Source organism: Odocoileus virginianus, chromosome 2 (assembly GCF_023699985.2).
Source record: "Odocoileus virginianus isolate 20LAN1187 ecotype Illinois chromosome 2, Ovbor_1.2, whole genome shotgun sequence".
NCBI classification, from domain to species: Eukaryota; Metazoa; Chordata; class Mammalia; order Artiodactyla; family Cervidae; genus Odocoileus; species Odocoileus virginianus.
Window position 1 is genome coordinate 13362110 of NC_069675.1, and position 17049 is coordinate 13379158.

Sequence of the window (17049 nt, forward strand, 5' to 3'; positions counted from 1 at the left end):
AAGGGAAAGGCTACCCACTCCAACATTCTAACCTGGAGAACTCCATGGACTATATAGTCCATGGGGCTGCAAAGAGTCAGATATGACTGAGTGACTCTCACTTGCATACAACCTAGTTTTATATCTTAGTTATTTCATTAATTTATCTCATTGTCTCTTTGAAGACCCTAACACCAAAAACAGTCACATTCTGAGGTACTAAGGCTTAGCATTTTAACACAGGAATTTGGGGGCACGAGTCAGCCCATACAAGAGGGCAAGTGCTGTTACCCTCAGTTTATAGCTTGGCGCTAGGGTCAGAGTCTTACCTGAGGTCACACAGTCCATGGGACCAGGATTGGCGTCCCAGGCCCTGCACCCCCAGTTTCATTCTTTTTACACAGCAGGCTTCAGCCACAGGGTTGGCTGAACTTACTCTTGTAGGGAGAGTGTTGTCTTCAAGAGATCTAGACTTAGAATTTACCATTGATCTTGCTTTGAAAGCACCGTCTTCCCTGCTCTCTTCTATCTTAAATTCAATTTCTCTAAAAGTAGGCCATAATTTATAGTTTATTTGGGAGGCAACTCCAGGAAACATCAGTCAAGGAGTGGGAAAATTATATTGAGAAGAAAATCCAGACTATAAAAGCTGCATGCTGAGCGGTGATGCTGTGGGCATGACTGAGTGAGGGGCTCAGTCACACTGGGAGACTGCACAGCATGCCTCAGCGGGGTCCTCCCCACACTTCTGGAGCAGGGAGTCGGCCTCTTCATCCGCTAAATCCTGATGGTCGCTGGTTGAGAGCTGATGCTCTGGGGTGTCAATTCCTCCAGCACCCCCAGCATGCTCTGCAGTAGGCCATTGATAGAATGCCTAAAGTGCTAAAGAGAGTGCTAAAGTCCTGGTTATCTATCACTGAGCAACCAAATACCCTAAACTTTGCAACTTAAAATAACACATTTATTATAACAGTTTCTGTGGGTCAGAAGTTGTGCTTGGGCATGGCTTAGCTGGGCCCTCTGCTCCAAGGTTTCTCTCAGGCAGAAATAAAGGTGTCAATCTGGGCTGGGGTCTCAGCTGAAGGCTTGGCTGGGGAAGGGCCTGTTTTCAAGGTGATGTGACTATCAACAGAATTCATCTCCTCTAGGATGTTTGGGCTCATGGCCTCAGTTTCTAGCTTTTTTTTCCCTTTTTTTCCAGATATCACCCTCGGTTCCTTACCATGTAGGTCTGTTAGACACGGCAGGTGTCTGTACACTGCCATCCACTCTCTTTACAAGTTACTGCTGGCTAGAAACATTTTCATCAAGAGACTTGAAGATTAGAAATAATTTTATTGCATATCAGTTAGAAAGTCTAATTTTATCTGGCTACTGGAGGCTATCCAAATGTAATTTTCTGGGTTTGACATGGAGTCTCCTATACTTTTCTGTTCCTTATTAAGAGCCAGGCATCTTGAGCTTTCTGCAAGTGAGAACTTGGAATTTTGATGATACTTGATGGAGCCAAGTAGTTCCGATTCCCTTTGTTGGATTTCAAAGTGAATTTGGAATTGAGTGAGAACTTCTGGAACTTCAACTAACATTTCCATATAGGCTATTAATATGGAAATTAATACAATGAAGTCTTGTTTGAAGTCTGACATTTGAACTAGCACTCATCATATTCAGATGCCATCTGGGAGAAACTGGAGGGTTTTTTTTTTTTTTTTTTTCTTTTTTAAGATTCTCATGGCTAGAAGAGCAGAATCAAAGCAGAATCTTTTTTTCTTTTGGTGGGTGGAAGGAGAGTGAATCAGCTTTGTGGACTTTATCAGTATCTTATACTAGTTCTGCTTTTTAAAGTCAATTTTTTTGCCCCCTCTGAGAGTGCATGTGCAAGACAGAAGTTAGGGCTCAGCTCTAGAGCCATGTTGCTGAGTTTGCATCCTGTCTTGGCCATCCACTAGCTATGAAACCTTGAGAGAGTTACCTAAGCTCTCTGAGCTTCAATTTCTTCATCTACTAAAGAGGGTAACACTATTTCTACCCTTGCAGGATTCTTGTGGGGATTAAATGAGTCAAAAATGCATGTAAAGCCTCTCAGAACAATGGCAGGAGCCAAAAAGAGTTTGCTATTATTAGTTTGAGAAAGCTTACTAACACACCAGGAAGAGAAATTTTTGAGTGATGGCAATGATCAAGAGGATTTATGAAACCTGCTATTTCTGGACTAAACAAAAATTCTCTATTCCCTTTTTGGGCTCTATTTCAGAAAAGGGCCTACTGTACCTGTGATTCCAGGGCTCCAGAGAAGGCATTTTCAACTACCCAGATATTATTGCTCAGCACCAATAGTGCACAGTTGCCTGAAGTGTCTCAATAAACATATTGTTTCCTGGATCTGGCCAGAAAGACCTCAGGTCCTGGTGGTTGAGCCGCTTGTAATTCTAGCAGGTTTTGATGGGAGAATGGAATAGGAAGAGAGTTTGTGACTCAGTGATTCTGAAGATGAAGTGGGAATAGATGAGAAGCCCTGAATGGGGAAGAAGTAGAGACCAGAGGCTGGAGGGGCTGGATGAGCTGAGCAGAAAGACAAAATTTACTCTGTTGTCTGAAATGCAATGCCTGCCAGGTGTCCTTGGGTTGTTATGTGGGCATTTTCTCCTTTTCTATCTATGTCAGTAGCAGCTTATGTAGTGAGTTTTTTCTTATACGTTAGTCTTCAAAGAATCACTACGAAGAGACTCCATGCTCCCCGTGGGCTTCCCTGGCAGCTCAGTTGGTAAAGAATCTGCCTGCAGGAATCTGCCCAGGAAACCTGGGTTCGATCCCTGGGTTAGGAAGATCTCCTGAAGAAGGGAAAGGCTATCCAGTCCAGTATTCTGGCCTGGAGAATTCCATGGACTGTATAGCCCATGGGGTCGCAAAGAGTCAGATATGACTGAGCAACTTTCACTTTTACTTTCCCAGTGCAGGGGGCATGAGTTCCATCTCTGGTTGGGGAACAAAGATCCATGCCGCATGGTGCAGCTTACACACACACACACACACACATGCAGGATGGGGAAAAAACATTGCTCTGCAGATTAGCTGGGTGCATTTATCAAGCAGATCCCCCAAAGAAAACCCAACCAACAAAACAAACCCCCAACATTCAGCAGAGGAGGACCAGAGAAGGAGAAGATGCCTTGCAGGAGGTGAGCTCACACCTCTGGGTTCCTGGGCCCAAATCCAGATATGCTGATTCTGCAGCAACACTGTTAGGGTATGGTAATTTTTATGGGGCTGTGGTACCCCAGAATCTTGAGGGAACCAGGGGCCACGATCTGGGTGGCAGTGAGCAGAAGCTTTTCTGGAAGCTGCACTAGCCCTGTCGTGACATTTTTACAAACACCTAGTGTGAATGGTGATTTATGGGAGCTTTGGGGAGTTGATGGAGATTATGGGGGTCTAAGTCCCAAGCTAGGCCTTGACATCTCTACTCTCTGAAGGCTGCGCATTGAGAAACACTGTCAGAAAGTAGCAGTGGGAGGTGTCTTAGCTCTACACTATCATTTTACAGAGTAAGACCCAGAGAGGCCCAGAAAGGTTGAGTGCCTTCATCAAGGTCACACAGCTAGTCAGTCAATGGCAGGTCTGAGACTGTAACCAAGTATTCTTGTTCTCCATCCAGTTGCCCATTCACCAAACACCTGTTCCCCCTAGGGTGGGAGACTGGGGAGGGGAGTGAGAGGAAGAGGGAGTGAGAGGAAGAAGTAGTGAGAATTGGAGGGAGGTGCGCCCATCATCTGGAGGGTCCGGTAAGAACAAACATTTTGCCCTTGTGGGAAATGGAGTCAGCATTACAATAGGATAATTTTGGCTTCGAATTCAAACAGTCAATCATTTGCTATTAAAATGACGAATATAATTAATCTTCTAAAGCAAAACGTCCTTCCTGGACCAAAAAAAAATATTACAAGACTGTATTTCTTTTTAATCCCAAGGGATGCAACCTCCATCGGAGCTCATGTTTCAGATTTTCCTCCTAGTAACAGCATCTTCACATTGGCTCTGCTGTTCCGGGCAGCTCGTGGTGCAGGAGTGGCCGTGGGTAGAGGGCCTGGGCGGCGGGACTGCGGCAGCGCAGGCGAGCGGGCGGGGGCACTGCAGCACCGCGGCCCTCGGGCGGCCGGGCAGCGGCCCGCTAGAGGGGGCGCTGTGGGCACCGCCGAGCGTCCTTTTGTCAGCGCACTCGGCCGGGAGAGCTCTCATTTCCTCTCAGCCTCGTGCGGGAAATGGATTTAATTCTGACAGCAGAGCTGTAAGGGACGAGTGGGAACGAAAGCCTTTTGTCAAGGAGTGGCAGCCTCTGTTGTCTGTGATTACCACTGACGCGGAGAAGCTGCGCTGCTGGTGGAATTCCAGGCAGCTCTGGCCAGTGCGCGGCTGCAGGATGGGTAGAAAACAGTGCTCTGCAGATTAGCTGGGTGCATTTATCAAGCAGCTCTCCCAAAGAAAGCCAGCCAACAAAACAAGCCCCCAACCACCCGCAGCCGAGGACCAGAGATGGAGCAGATGCCTTGCAGGAGGTAAGCCCGTCTTGGGAGTGGACGCCGCGGGCTGGGCTTGGTTTTGCTTATTTTAATCGAATTTGCGACCCTTACAGCATCCTTCCACCGGGCGGGAGCAGGTTGGTCCAGATCGGTGAGCGTCTGTCAGTGAGTGCGTCTGCGAGGCAGCCCTTCCCCGCGGCTGTGCTTTATGCCTAAAGGTTTCCGTTGCTGATGTAACATCGGAGGTTCTTTGGGAAGCGGGCTGCCCATCGCTGGCCTCTGCCTGGGGACGATCAGACCCACGCGCCCCGAGCGCAGCGCCTGCCGGGTGGGGCTTTCTTCTCAGTCCAGCCGGGCTGGCGGGCTGCGAGCCTCGCCGCATGGGGCCGCCCCTCCCTTCGCGCAGCTCTGGGCCGCCGCCCTCCGCCGAGCCGCCCGGCGCGTTCGGCTGGGCTGGGCGCGCTCCCCCGGCCTCGCCATCGCCTTGGCGCCGCAGTAGCTGAGGGGTCGGCAGGTGCGGCGTCGGCAGCTGCCTGCATTGGGAGCAGGGGCGCTGGAACGTGAGCCGACCCCAATGGGTTTGAATTTTTACGCGACCGCACCACTTTGGAGGGAAAAAAAGGCCACTGTCCCCGAGAAGATCGGGCCAGTCAGATTATCTATTAGTTTGTCTTCCTTCCCATCTCCTCCCCTCCTCCTCTCCCTTCCCGCGCCCAGTAGGAGGCCACGCTCCACCCGGAGGCGGGGGCCAGCGTCTGCTTGTTTTGAAATCGCGACCACAGCCAGCCTACCTGGTGTTGGGGAGGAAGGGAGGGGCAGATTGCTTTAGGATGCTGATCAGGCGCTCGGGTCTAGCCTATTGTCTTGCCTTTTCTCCCCCGTTCTTTTCTTCCCTAATCTCCACCCCCAGACCAAAAAAAAAAAAAACAAAAACAAAAACAAAAAAACCAAAAAGGGGGCAGGATGGGGAGAGAGAGACCGAGAGGACAGAGAGAAAGAGAGACAAGAAAAGGAGGAGGGGAAAAAAGCCCCAAGCCCACACCCTATCAAATTCTTCTGAAAATTGTCATTTATCTGTGACACATGATTATTACCCATCTGTTTCTTCACGCCCACTCTTCCCTCCTCTTGCAGTTTGTTGGCTAAGATTCAACGGACTCAAATGAGCCTTATAAATACTAGAAATCAAATCAGTTTCCTAAAGGAAGGTTTTGTGCTTTCTGATTAACCTGGAATGAGGGATTTCCAGCGTCCTGGCAGGAACAAATGATAGGAAAGGTGGACACCCTCCTTTCACATCTAGGGTGTGGATCTAGTGGAGATACAGGAGACGCTGAACTTGTGCAATGAGGGACATCTTCATAAATGGCATTTGAAAATGATGTTTCATTTTGAGGGGAAAATAGTTGGTAACACTTGAAATGAAAGTGCTTTAAATTATAAATGAGTAGGACCAGGGAAAATAGCTGTGAAGTTTCAGACTTGCAAGTCACCCCTCCCACCGACATAGGAAGAATATATGTTGAAGATTTTAAAAAGGGGTTTAAGTCATTTAACATTTCTACTTTATAATGTTCTACCTTCATTCTGCCTGTGGACCAACATCTTGCCCAGATACCCCAATTTACTTTCACTCCCCATCTCCCCATCCTCAAAGGGTACAGTAAAAGAAAGCTTTTCATTATTAGTATGGTGTCAATACATTTTGGAGAACCACTACAGATAAATCACCCTTTGATCCACAATCCATACCATTTCTGTAGTGAGCCCTATGTTCTTACTTGTCCACCCAGTTATCTCACCTGATTAGAAATGTGCTTGTCACATACAAAATATACAAAACTGCCTGAAATGACACATTGTATGTGTTTTCTAAGCTTGAGTTGAATTTGCTTTAAATATCAACATGGTGCTGAAATTAGTAAAACTCAGCTTTCCTTAAGAGTTTGCAAATGATCTAATGTGTTTGTTGGCAGAGGGTTTAGGATTAAGATTTTGAATACTTATGAAAAAGACTCCGATAAATATATTTATCACCTATCTTGTTCTACATGGAATTTAAGACGGTTTACAGAGATTCATAAAGTACAGCAAGACAGACTTAGAAGTAGATGGGAAAGAAAAAGGAAACTAAAGGTAGAGACATAAAATTGTGTTAAGAATGAGGCTAATGTGAAAATGGAAACATTTGAAAGTGAAAAGGGAGAAGTGTTAGTTGCTCAGTTGTTTCTGACTCCTTGTGATCCCATGGACTATAGCCTGCCAGCCTCCTCTGTCGGTGGAATTCTCCAGGCAAGAATACTGGAGTAGATAGCTATTCCCTTCTCCAGGGGATCTTCCTGACCCAGGGATTGAACCTGGGTCTCCTGCATTGCAGGCAGATTCTTTACCGTCTGAACCACCAGGCAAGCATGTGAGGGGCAAACAAATTCAACTCTGAACTTTCTAGCAACTCATACCAAAAGGGAAGTTGGCAAGCCCTATGACAAGTTCATAGGCTTTGTTTATTCATGGACTCGTTCACTCAACAAACATTCACTGAGGACCTACTACGCACAGGTTCTGTGAGGCACTGGGAAAAAAGGAGTGAAGCAGACAGATGTGGTCTCCACCCTGACAACACTTATAGCCAAATGCAGGAGATGGACATTCATGAAGACGTCTCTCAAATGAATATCTGGTTACAAGATGTGAGAAGAGCTGTGCAGGAAAAGCATGAAATACAAAATGACACACTTCCAGACATAAAAACACAGAATAAAAACTTATGCAGAGAAGCATAACCATTCTTAATTCTAAGAGCAGAAAGGAACATTTTCCAGGTATGAAGCAGTGTTAGAAATAATGTCCTTGTCAGATGGGTTTCACTTTGCCATTTTTAGAGTGTCCCTTAGTGTGAGGGATCCTGATATCACCCCCACAGTTCTCTTGAACCCCTGGGGTTCTGAAAATATTGTATTTTGAGGGACTTGTATATTCTCTAAAATGTAGTGGCTTTATTTCAGTGATGATCTTACCTAATGAATATTAAAACTGTGTTCTAGATGATCTTCATGGCAACCCCCAAAACAATGCTGGGGCCTTTGTTTGCCTCTGCGTCTTCCCAGGTGGGCCAGGGGCAGGCCTGGTGGCTGGGCCACAGCACAGATGAGGGGGAGGGGAGTTTAAACTAAGATGGGTGTGTGTGTGTGTGTGTGTGTGTGTGTGTGTGTGTGTGTGTGTGTGTGTGAGTCTACACAGGGCACAGGTTTGCTAGATTCAAAAGAACAGCTCCTGGCGACCACTGCTATACTGGCCAGGAATGAAGTTCTCCTGCCAATTCCACTTTGGCATGGGCCAAGTTGCAGCAATTTATTAGCAGCAGGTGTTGCAGTAAAAATGCAAGGAGAAAGTTGCTGTTGCTGGTTTTAGAATAATTGGATTAGATCTTGATTTAATGCAGATTTAGTAATTTCTCAATAAGTACCTTATGTCCAAAGCAATGAGACCAGCAATTTGGTATAATGGTTAAGAGGAGCCAAGACAGCCTGACTTCAAATCCATTTTTCCACTTCTTAGCTGTGAGACTTTGGACAAGTTACTCAACCTCTCTATGCCTATGATTATATGTGGGTAAATATGCAGCATTGATTTCACAGTAAGATTGTGAGGACTGGAGGTATTACATGTGAAAAACTATGTTCAATGAATGTTAGCATTCATACTATTTTTATTAATGAAGTGGCACTTCATTTACGGAAGTGTGCCAGGATGGTTTGGGGTCAGAATTTTTTAATTTAGTTTTTATTTTATATTAGAATATAGTTGATTTACAATGTCATGTTAGTTTCAGGTATACAGCAAAGTGATTCAGTTATATATAAACATATAAATCGTTAGTTTCAGGTATACAGCAAAGTGATTCAGTTATATATAAACATATAAATCCATCCTTTAAAAAATGTTTATTATTTACTATAAAGGGCTGCACTGGGTCTTCATTGCTGCACCTGGGCTTTCTGTATTTGCAGTGAGTGGGGTGTGCTGTGGTGCACGGGCTTCTCATTGCAGTGGCGTCTCTTATTGCATCTCAGGGGCTCTAGAGTGTGGGTTCAGTAGTTGTGGGCTCAGTTGCCCCAAGACATGTACAGGCAACCCGTGTCCTCTACATTGGCAGGTGGTTTCCTAACCACCGGGCCCCTGAAGTCCTATCCATTCTTTTATGACACCAGAATTTTTTAATTATGATACCTGATTATCTTCAAGTAGGAAACACATTTTTGAGGTTATTAATATTGCTTTGCATTGTTTATGTATTGTCTGCATTAGTACATTGAAGTAAATATTTAGGTAGTGGTAACATGTAGTAGGACTTCCCTGGTGGTCCAGTGGTTAAGATTAATGGTAAAGAACCCACCTGCCAACGCTGGAGACATAAGAGATGTGGGTTTGATCCCTGGGTTGGGAAGATCCCCTGGAGGAGGGCACGGCAACCTACTCCAGTAGTCTTGCCTGGAGAATTCCATGGCCAGAGGAGCCTGGTGGGCTACAGTCGATAGGGTCACAAAGAGCCAGACACGACTGAAGCAATTGAGCGCAAACATGTAGTAACTAGACCTGAAGCTGAATCTTTCTATATGTTAAACCCAGATGGTATTTTAGTTTCATCAAAACAATATTATCTGTTGCAGTAAATAAAATTTATTAATTTGACATTTTAAAGTTGGATAGTTGTATTTATTTCCACTTTCATTTTTGCATTCTACTGATATAAAAGTTACAAAGTTCAAGTATTTAGAACTGGTCTTTTTGATACATATTTAAGTTATATTTTAATAAAGTGATTTAGGTCAACCTTTGGTTCATAAGATTTTTTTTTCAAAAAGGGTTTCTATAAAATTCAAGCATTTTGAATTGGGTTCAAGGACAGACCCAAGATTCTTGCAATAGAATTTTGAGTTTCTAGAAGAGAGATTGTGGCCCCAAATTTGACTGCATATACCTTGACTGACATAGTTTTAGCTTGAAAGAATTTTAAGGCAGTAATACCAAAGCTTGCCTCTGTCTTCAACAACAGCATCAAAATCCTCTGAATTCAAAGAGCATCTATGGAATGGTAAGCTTCCAGCAAAAATTCTTCTTGGTCTATCTTCCAGGATAAACTACAAATGAAAGCTTTGTCAATATTATTGAGTGAGGTGAAACGAAAGTCTATTCTCTGTGGAGTACAATGTTTGTTTGGATTAAAACAAGTTTACTGGTTATATTCAAATCTATTTTAAAACTTTCTCCATACCTATGATCTGTCAAAGATTATAAGAAATATGTTAGTGTCCCACTATAATTATATTTTTGATAGCTTTCCTATTGATATACACATATCAAAGACATATGCATTTATACAGACACATACACAGAATTATATTTGATGGTGTGTTACTTAGAATCCTGATTGCTTAGGACTGATGGATTTCCTGGGATGGAGCATTTTCAGTGCAAACTCTGGGATAGTGCCAGGCAAAGGAAGACAGATCTATTTTAGTTTTAGAAAACAGGGAGAAAACAGACCATAGGCCCAGATTCTTTAAGGACTCTCCAGAAGATACGGTGCAGATGGTGCCAACCAGCAGTATCCATCCCATGATTCAATAAGGCATCCTCCTGGGAAGAGGCAGGCATGTTCTCCCAGTTATCTCCTAGATTAGTCCGCCAGGCCTGGAGGAGTTATGGTGTTGTTAGGGAGAGAGTGAGGTATAAATCAAAAGTCTCTGAGAATGCTATCAGCACCTTCTACCTTGAGTGACAGGGCATCCAGTCTTGACATGTGCCAAGGGAGCCCCCAGTAAAGCTTCAAACCAGGTTGGTTTGCATCAACCGCACACTTGCAGCTAAAAATTAAGATACATAAATATATAGATAAATGCCACTTGGTCCAGCACTAAATATCCCTAACTTAGTTGATTGCCCCAGGGCCTCAACTCTCAAGCAACCCAGGCAGGACCTGGAGGCCAGAGAATTTAGGATGTCGTATGCCAGAAAAAAAATGTCAGTGCTGATCTCCTGGAGAAGGAAATGCAACCCACTCCAGTATTCTTGCCTGGGGAATCCCATGGACAGAGGAACCTGGAGAGTTACAGTCCGTGGGGCTGCAGAGAGTCGGACATGCCTGAGGGACTGAGCACTATCATATTGGAATTGTCTTCCCTGGGCTCAGCCTGGAAGTGTCTGGAAAAAACTTATCAAGCCAAGTAGCAAATTCCTTGGGTTTCTGTGAATAGAAGCAGTAAGGACCGTTTGACCCCCTCCGCTGCATCCTCCCACACAGAGAGCTGTTTGGACCAGGTATAGGCCTGTGAGGACCTGGAACCTCAGGGCTGGTAGCCATATTAGGCCAAAGAGGGTCAGGGTGAGGAGAGATCACAGGTCATCCCCTACACCCCTCAGCAGTTTATAGAAGGAGCCACTTGGCTGTCTTGAGGTGGCCACGGTGATTCCAATTCTGTAACTTCCATGAAGCCCAGCTAGACTTTGGTCCCTACATTGATGTGTCTGCCCTCCATCCTGCTGGTCTAATTTGCCTGGGCTTCTGTTCTAGTCAGCCATGCTGTTGGCTAGAAATCCGGCTTTCTTCAGAGCTTCCCACTTCTCTTCCCCACATACAACCTGACCTCCTTGCCTCCATCTTTCCAAAGCAAAAATCCAATCTTGTCACTCCTTTAGGATGAACCCCAAACTCCTTACCTACCTGGACTGCTTTCCTTCTCCTTCTTTGGAGATGCAGGCTGGACTTTCTGGACATTCCCCTTCTCCACCCATCCCCCACACGCTCTTCCTTCCGCCTTATGTGCCCTCCTCCTCCTTTTTATCTGGCAAGTTGGTTCTTTTTAAAAGCCAATCAAATACACAACTTCTAGCAAGCCTAACTAAAAGAAAAACGTGAATAACACTAGAAAGGATTTATGGAAGGAAAAAGAGATTTGAAATCATAAAAACACTAGGAATTATTGTATCCTAACATATGTGAAAATCTTGATGAAATGGACAGTTTTCAAACAGAATATGAACTACTAATATTTACTCCAGAAATCAAATGCCATGTTCCTGGTTGGGAAGAATCAATGTTACAAAGATGTCAGTTCCTCACAGATTCTGTTGCGTGGATGGCAGTCTTCCTGGTAACCAAAAGTGATGCAAATTTGTTCCTATTTTTATTTTTCTTTGGAATCCTGAAAGGTGTAGTTAACTGCATATGCTCAATTGTGAATCATTTTATTGAAGGGAAAGCCAATCCTTGTGCATTTAAATGTCATTTATAAATTGTTTTTCTCAAAGAACAGATTAAGTTATTAAACTTTGAAATGCATGGGGACTTTATGAAGAGAGAATTTTATTTAACAGACATGATTTCTTCTATATTATTTTATCGAGTATAATACCATTATGTTTGTTTCCTTTACTCTGCGTGGCACCCATATAAAAATCTGTTGGCTTTTACTTTTAAACATCTATGGTGAAAGACATCAGAAAAATAGGGGCAGCTTCAGTTCTTTTCCTATTTACTAGTGCCAGGTGGCGGAACATCTATCCTGGTTATCTCAGCATTCCTTTATTTAGAATTTATTCTCCTTCCCTCTTTACACTACACTTCTCTTAGATCTTTCCGACACCCTCATTTGTGCCCTAAATTAGCTACATCTGTTACCATAGTTATGCCGCATCCAGCTTAACCCATTCCATGCTAGTTCTGACTGCATATTATATTGTGTGAAACTTCCTTTCTTGTATTTCATGAAACGTACCACTATTTTCCCTTTGTCACCTGTCCCCCAATTTTTATTGTTTCTAAGGCAATGCATATGTACAGTTAAGAAATCAAATAGAACTGAAGAGTTTCTAACGGAGAGCAACAATCCCTGCCCTGCCCCAAATCCTTTATCCACAGGCAAACCAATTTTAGCTGTGTTTTCTGTTCTGTTATAGTTACTGTGGTATCTCAAAATAATATGCATATACTGCTGTTTCTGAATTTATCAGCTTTGATCATCAAGTAGTGAATTTCTGCCGTGAAAGTCAGGGATGTAGTTAAGGCCACACCTACACCTCTCTAGCTTTGTTCTCATCATACCTGTCACACCAGACAATGCATTTGTTAAAACCAGGTTTCTCATTCCATGGACTGTTGGTTGGGTCACTTGACTCTCTACTCTGTAAGATAAGGGTATCACCACTATCTTTCTTTGCCCACTTCTTCCTTCCCTCTAGTTGTGCATTTACTTGCATTATCAAAACCAAGAAATTGTTCATTCCAGTCCCATCACTTCGTGGCAAATAGATGGGGAAACAATGGAAACAGTGACAGACTTTATTTTCTTGGACTCCATAATCACTGCAAATGGTGACTGCAGCCATGAAATTAAAAGATGCTCACTCCTTGGAGGGAAAGCTATGACCAACCTAGTGAAAGTGAAAGTGCAAGTTGCCCAGTCGTGTCCGACTCTTTGTGACCCGAGGACTATACAGTCCATGGGATTCTCCAGGCCAGAATACTGGAGTGGGAGCCTTTCCCTTCTCCAGGGGATCTTCCCAACCCAGGGATCGAACACAGGTCTCCTGCATTGCAGGCGGATTCTTTACCAACTGAGCTATCAGGGAAGCCCTGACCAACCTAGACAGCATATTAAAAAGCAGAGACATTACTTTGCCAACAAAGGTCTGTCTAGTCAAAGCTATGGTTTTTCTAGTGGGCATGTATGGATGTGAGAGTTTGACCATAGAGAGAGCTGAGTGCCAAAGAATCAATGCTTTTGAACTGTGATGTTGGAGAAGACTCTTGAGAGTCCCTTGAACTGCAAGATCAAACCAGTCAATCCTAAAGGAAATCAGTCCTGAATATTCATTGAAAGGACTGATGTTGAAGCTGAAGCTCCAATACTTTGGCTACCTTGATGTCAAGAACTAACTCATTTGAAAAGACCCTGATGCTGGGAAAGATTGAAGGTGGGAGGAGAAGGGGATGACAGAGGATGAGACGATTGGATAGCATCACCAACTCCATGGACATGAGTTTGAGCAAGCTCTGGAAGATGGCGGTGGACTGGGAGGCCTGGTGTGCTGCAGTCCATGGGGTCACAAAGAGCTGGACCTGACTGAGCGACTGAACTGACTGACTGTTCCATCATCATAGCTGGTCTTTATGATTTGTCTATTAGGTAATTCTAAAAGATGAAAACTGTTATAGTGTTCATTATCTAACTGGGTTGATATTGCTCACTGCATGATAAGTAACATGCTAGGATTTCATCTCTTTCTCATGAGCTCCAATATCTCAACCCTTGGACCACTAAGTGGAAAATGCTTCCAGGGCGAAGTTCAAACGGATTCTGTTACCCTGAGAGCACCAGTACCATCAGAGCTGCTCTAGTTCCCCTCCTGCAGCGCAGACAGTTTCCTAAGAAGACTCACCCAGAGGTCAAGTTGATAAATTCAGAAACAGAGGTATGTGTATACTGTTTTGACATACAGAGGTAACTATAGCTGTGTGCCTAGCTGTGAACCACTGTGTGTTGGAGGTGGGAGAGGGGATGGGCAGGGTCTGCTCTTCCATGTAGAGACTGCATTTGTGCCCTTGTGTTTAGTCTTTTTTTTAATTCCTCCCCTCCATATCACCTGCCACCTCAGAATCCAGAACACTTTTAGGGCTCTGCCAGAGATCTGCCTCCTTGGCTCCAATATCCTGTGCCTGAAATCTAGTCTTCTGCTTTCAACCATTAGTCACCAGTTCTCCATCTGCTTTTTGTCCTCCAGAAACTTGTTGAAATCTCTTCTCTGTTAATGATATGCTTTTACTTTGTCATTGTGGGTTTTATGTATTTTTATTCCCTTATGATTAATTTAAGGAGTTCAAGAAGAGAGAGAAACATGGGTGGGATTAGGCTTGCCATCTTGAATTAGAAGCCAAGGACATTAATTTTCAATCAAGTCATGCATAGTAAACTATTGGCATGGCCATGATTTAAATTCAAACCCTGGTCAGATTTGCTTTCCCTTGTTATAGAAATGTTTTCAAATCTGTACAGTACTTATCAACTCAATTCCAATATTTTCTGCTCTCTAGAACAGTCCAGAAACACTGATGCATTCTTCTATTCAAAGATGATTAGCATTTAGTTTATACACAATTCTTATGAATGCAGTTGTTTCTCTTTAGCCACTCCAGAAAAGTGGAAATGGCAAATTAGAAAGAAGACCTTGGCTAATAGTCTAAAAGAGATTGGGGTAAAAATGAAGAGAGGATGAAAAGTTCTTCTAGGAATCTGTATCACAATTTTTGCCCAAGTGCTACGGAAGACCATTGGTCAGAATTGACAGTACGTTTGATATAGACGCAGAAAGTAAAGAAGTCACAGAGAAAGTAAGTGAACTTTCTTTTAGTGAAAGTAATGGGTTGTAGTCTCGCAGGGGAGGGGCTGCTGGCTTTTTTTTTCACCTGGTTGAGAAGGAAAGATGTGGGGGTACCAACAGTTCTTTGGTCGGAAAGTAAATCTGGAGTTATAAGACATAAGAAATTCCAGTTGTCTCTATGTGTTCGTTTAATTTGGAAATTGTTGCTTCATTTTTCAGCCTTAGCAATGAAAATCAAGACTGAAAACAGTATTGGGAATTTTACTTCATCTATCTTAACTCTGTTAAAGTTACAGGCCATAAAACTGTCACCAGCTTTGAAGCCACTATCTGTTATATTTAATTCTGAAGTGAAGCTATATTAAGGCTGTCAAAAAATTAAAATCTCATTTTCAAAGCCTATCATATTTATGGGGGAAGTGATACAATGTCTAAAGTTTGTCTCAACAGAATCTTTTTTTTGTGGCAGATGGTGGGGTTGGAGGTGGTGTTGGAAGTAGCCCATGAGTTGACAACTGTTGAGGTTGAGTGTAACTAATCACCTAAACTGGCACTTTTTAGAGCTAAAGGAGGTGCTATTAATAATTACAAGGGAACAAGAGGCATATCCAGGTCTCTCCTGGGCAAACCACAATCTACTCTGAAGCTAGGTGATAGGTCTTTTATTTTTTTTGCTCTTTTATTAAAATTGGAAACTTTCATCTTAATCACGATGTTAAACATTAGTCAACTTCAAACACAAAATGAAAATAGCTAGAGAACACTGTTAAATGACAGATCTATTAGTTGACTTAAAATAGTGGGACAAAAATCCGTAAATTCTGCAACTGGGACATGCAGAAGGCAATCCTTAATTAAGCTGACAGTGTTATAAAGCCGATCTATAGCTTTAGTTATGCAAGGGAACCTTGTTTTTATTACTGTGAATTGGGTTCATCAAGATTTTATGGATGGGTGACTGCAGTCACAAGAAAGGTCAAGTCCATTGGGAAATGAGGAGCTGGGCCAGGAATGCGGGGCTTTGATTTTCAGAGCAAGTCCACAATCCCATCTGTACCTAGCTTGATGTCCTATTTGAGGTTCTCCATTACCTGCTAAAATAATCTTTCAGAATTACTCAGATTTTGAGAAGGTCTCCATTCCTGCTCTGTAACCCGCATGGCACACCATCACACAGTTTGGTCACATGTCTCCTGCTGTAGCTGTGAGGTGGTGTAGGGCAGGCGTGCGGGGCAAGGCTGCAGGGTGGGCTCTGCCTTCCAGGATGTCAGTCATTTTGACTCTGCCAACCAGAGGCCCAGGTGGCTGTGGATCAGGAGGTCTTTTGTGCCCTTTTCAAAGAGGGGCTGAAATGGATGCTTGCCTGGCTCCTAGCTGGCACCTTGAAAGGAATCTAGAAATGCCAGGCAAAGCACTGCATCATATTCAGGTTCTTGCAAGGCTGGAAGGCTGTACTGTAGGACTGGAAACCAGTTCTTTAAAAATGGCTTGCTCTGTTGCTGTTCGTGTTGCTCTTATTATTTCCTATTGTGTCTCCCAGTGATATACAGATGGTCACATTTTACCTTACTTACTTGTGCTTTTTTAAAAAAAAGCAAGCTTACTAAGGTATTATATATGTTGTATATAATATAATATATGTATAATAGAATTCTCTTCCTTAGAGAATTTTGTGAATTCTCTGTGAATTTTGGTAAATGCATACAGTCATGTAGCTGCCACCACAATCACAATATAAAAACATTCCCTCATGCCTTTGAAGTGAATCTTCTCCTCTCACCTATAACCCCCGACAGCCATGCATCTGCTTTTGGTTTTGCCCTTTTCAGAATGTCATATAAATGAGATCATACAGTGTAGCCTTTTGTGTCTGACTTCTTTCACTTTGTGTAATATTTTTGAGATTCATCCATGTTATTACAAATGTTCGTCGTCCATTCTTTTGATTGCTGAATAATATTTGTTTGGATGGCTGTGCCACAATTTGTTTAACCATTCATCCATTGAAGGACATTTGGATATTTCCAGTTTTTGATGTTTGTGAATAAAGCCACTGTATATATTGGCCTATCAGTCTTTGTATAAACATAAAATTTCAGCTCTCTTGGTTAAATACCTAGGAGTGGCATTGCAGTATGCTAAGTGTGTGCTTAACTTTATTAAAAAAAATTGC

At 43.3% G+C, this 17049-nt stretch overlaps 1 protein-coding gene across 2 annotated transcripts in view; it reads left to right on the plus strand.

Annotated features, from left to right (window-relative positions):
* Positions 1-4038: 4038 nt before the first annotated feature.
* ADD2 (adducin 2) overlaps positions 4039-17049 on the plus strand; it is a 117662-nt gene continuing 104651 nt past the window's right edge. Inside the window, exons 1-2 of one of the 2 annotated variants that reach the window (XM_070476452.1) lie at positions 4039-4532; positions 13791-13970. The gene's annotated coding sequence lies outside the window, so the exon portion shown is untranslated. The remainder of the gene's footprint in view (positions 4533-13790; positions 13971-17049) is intronic. The other variant, XM_070476445.1, reaches the window with a different exon arrangement.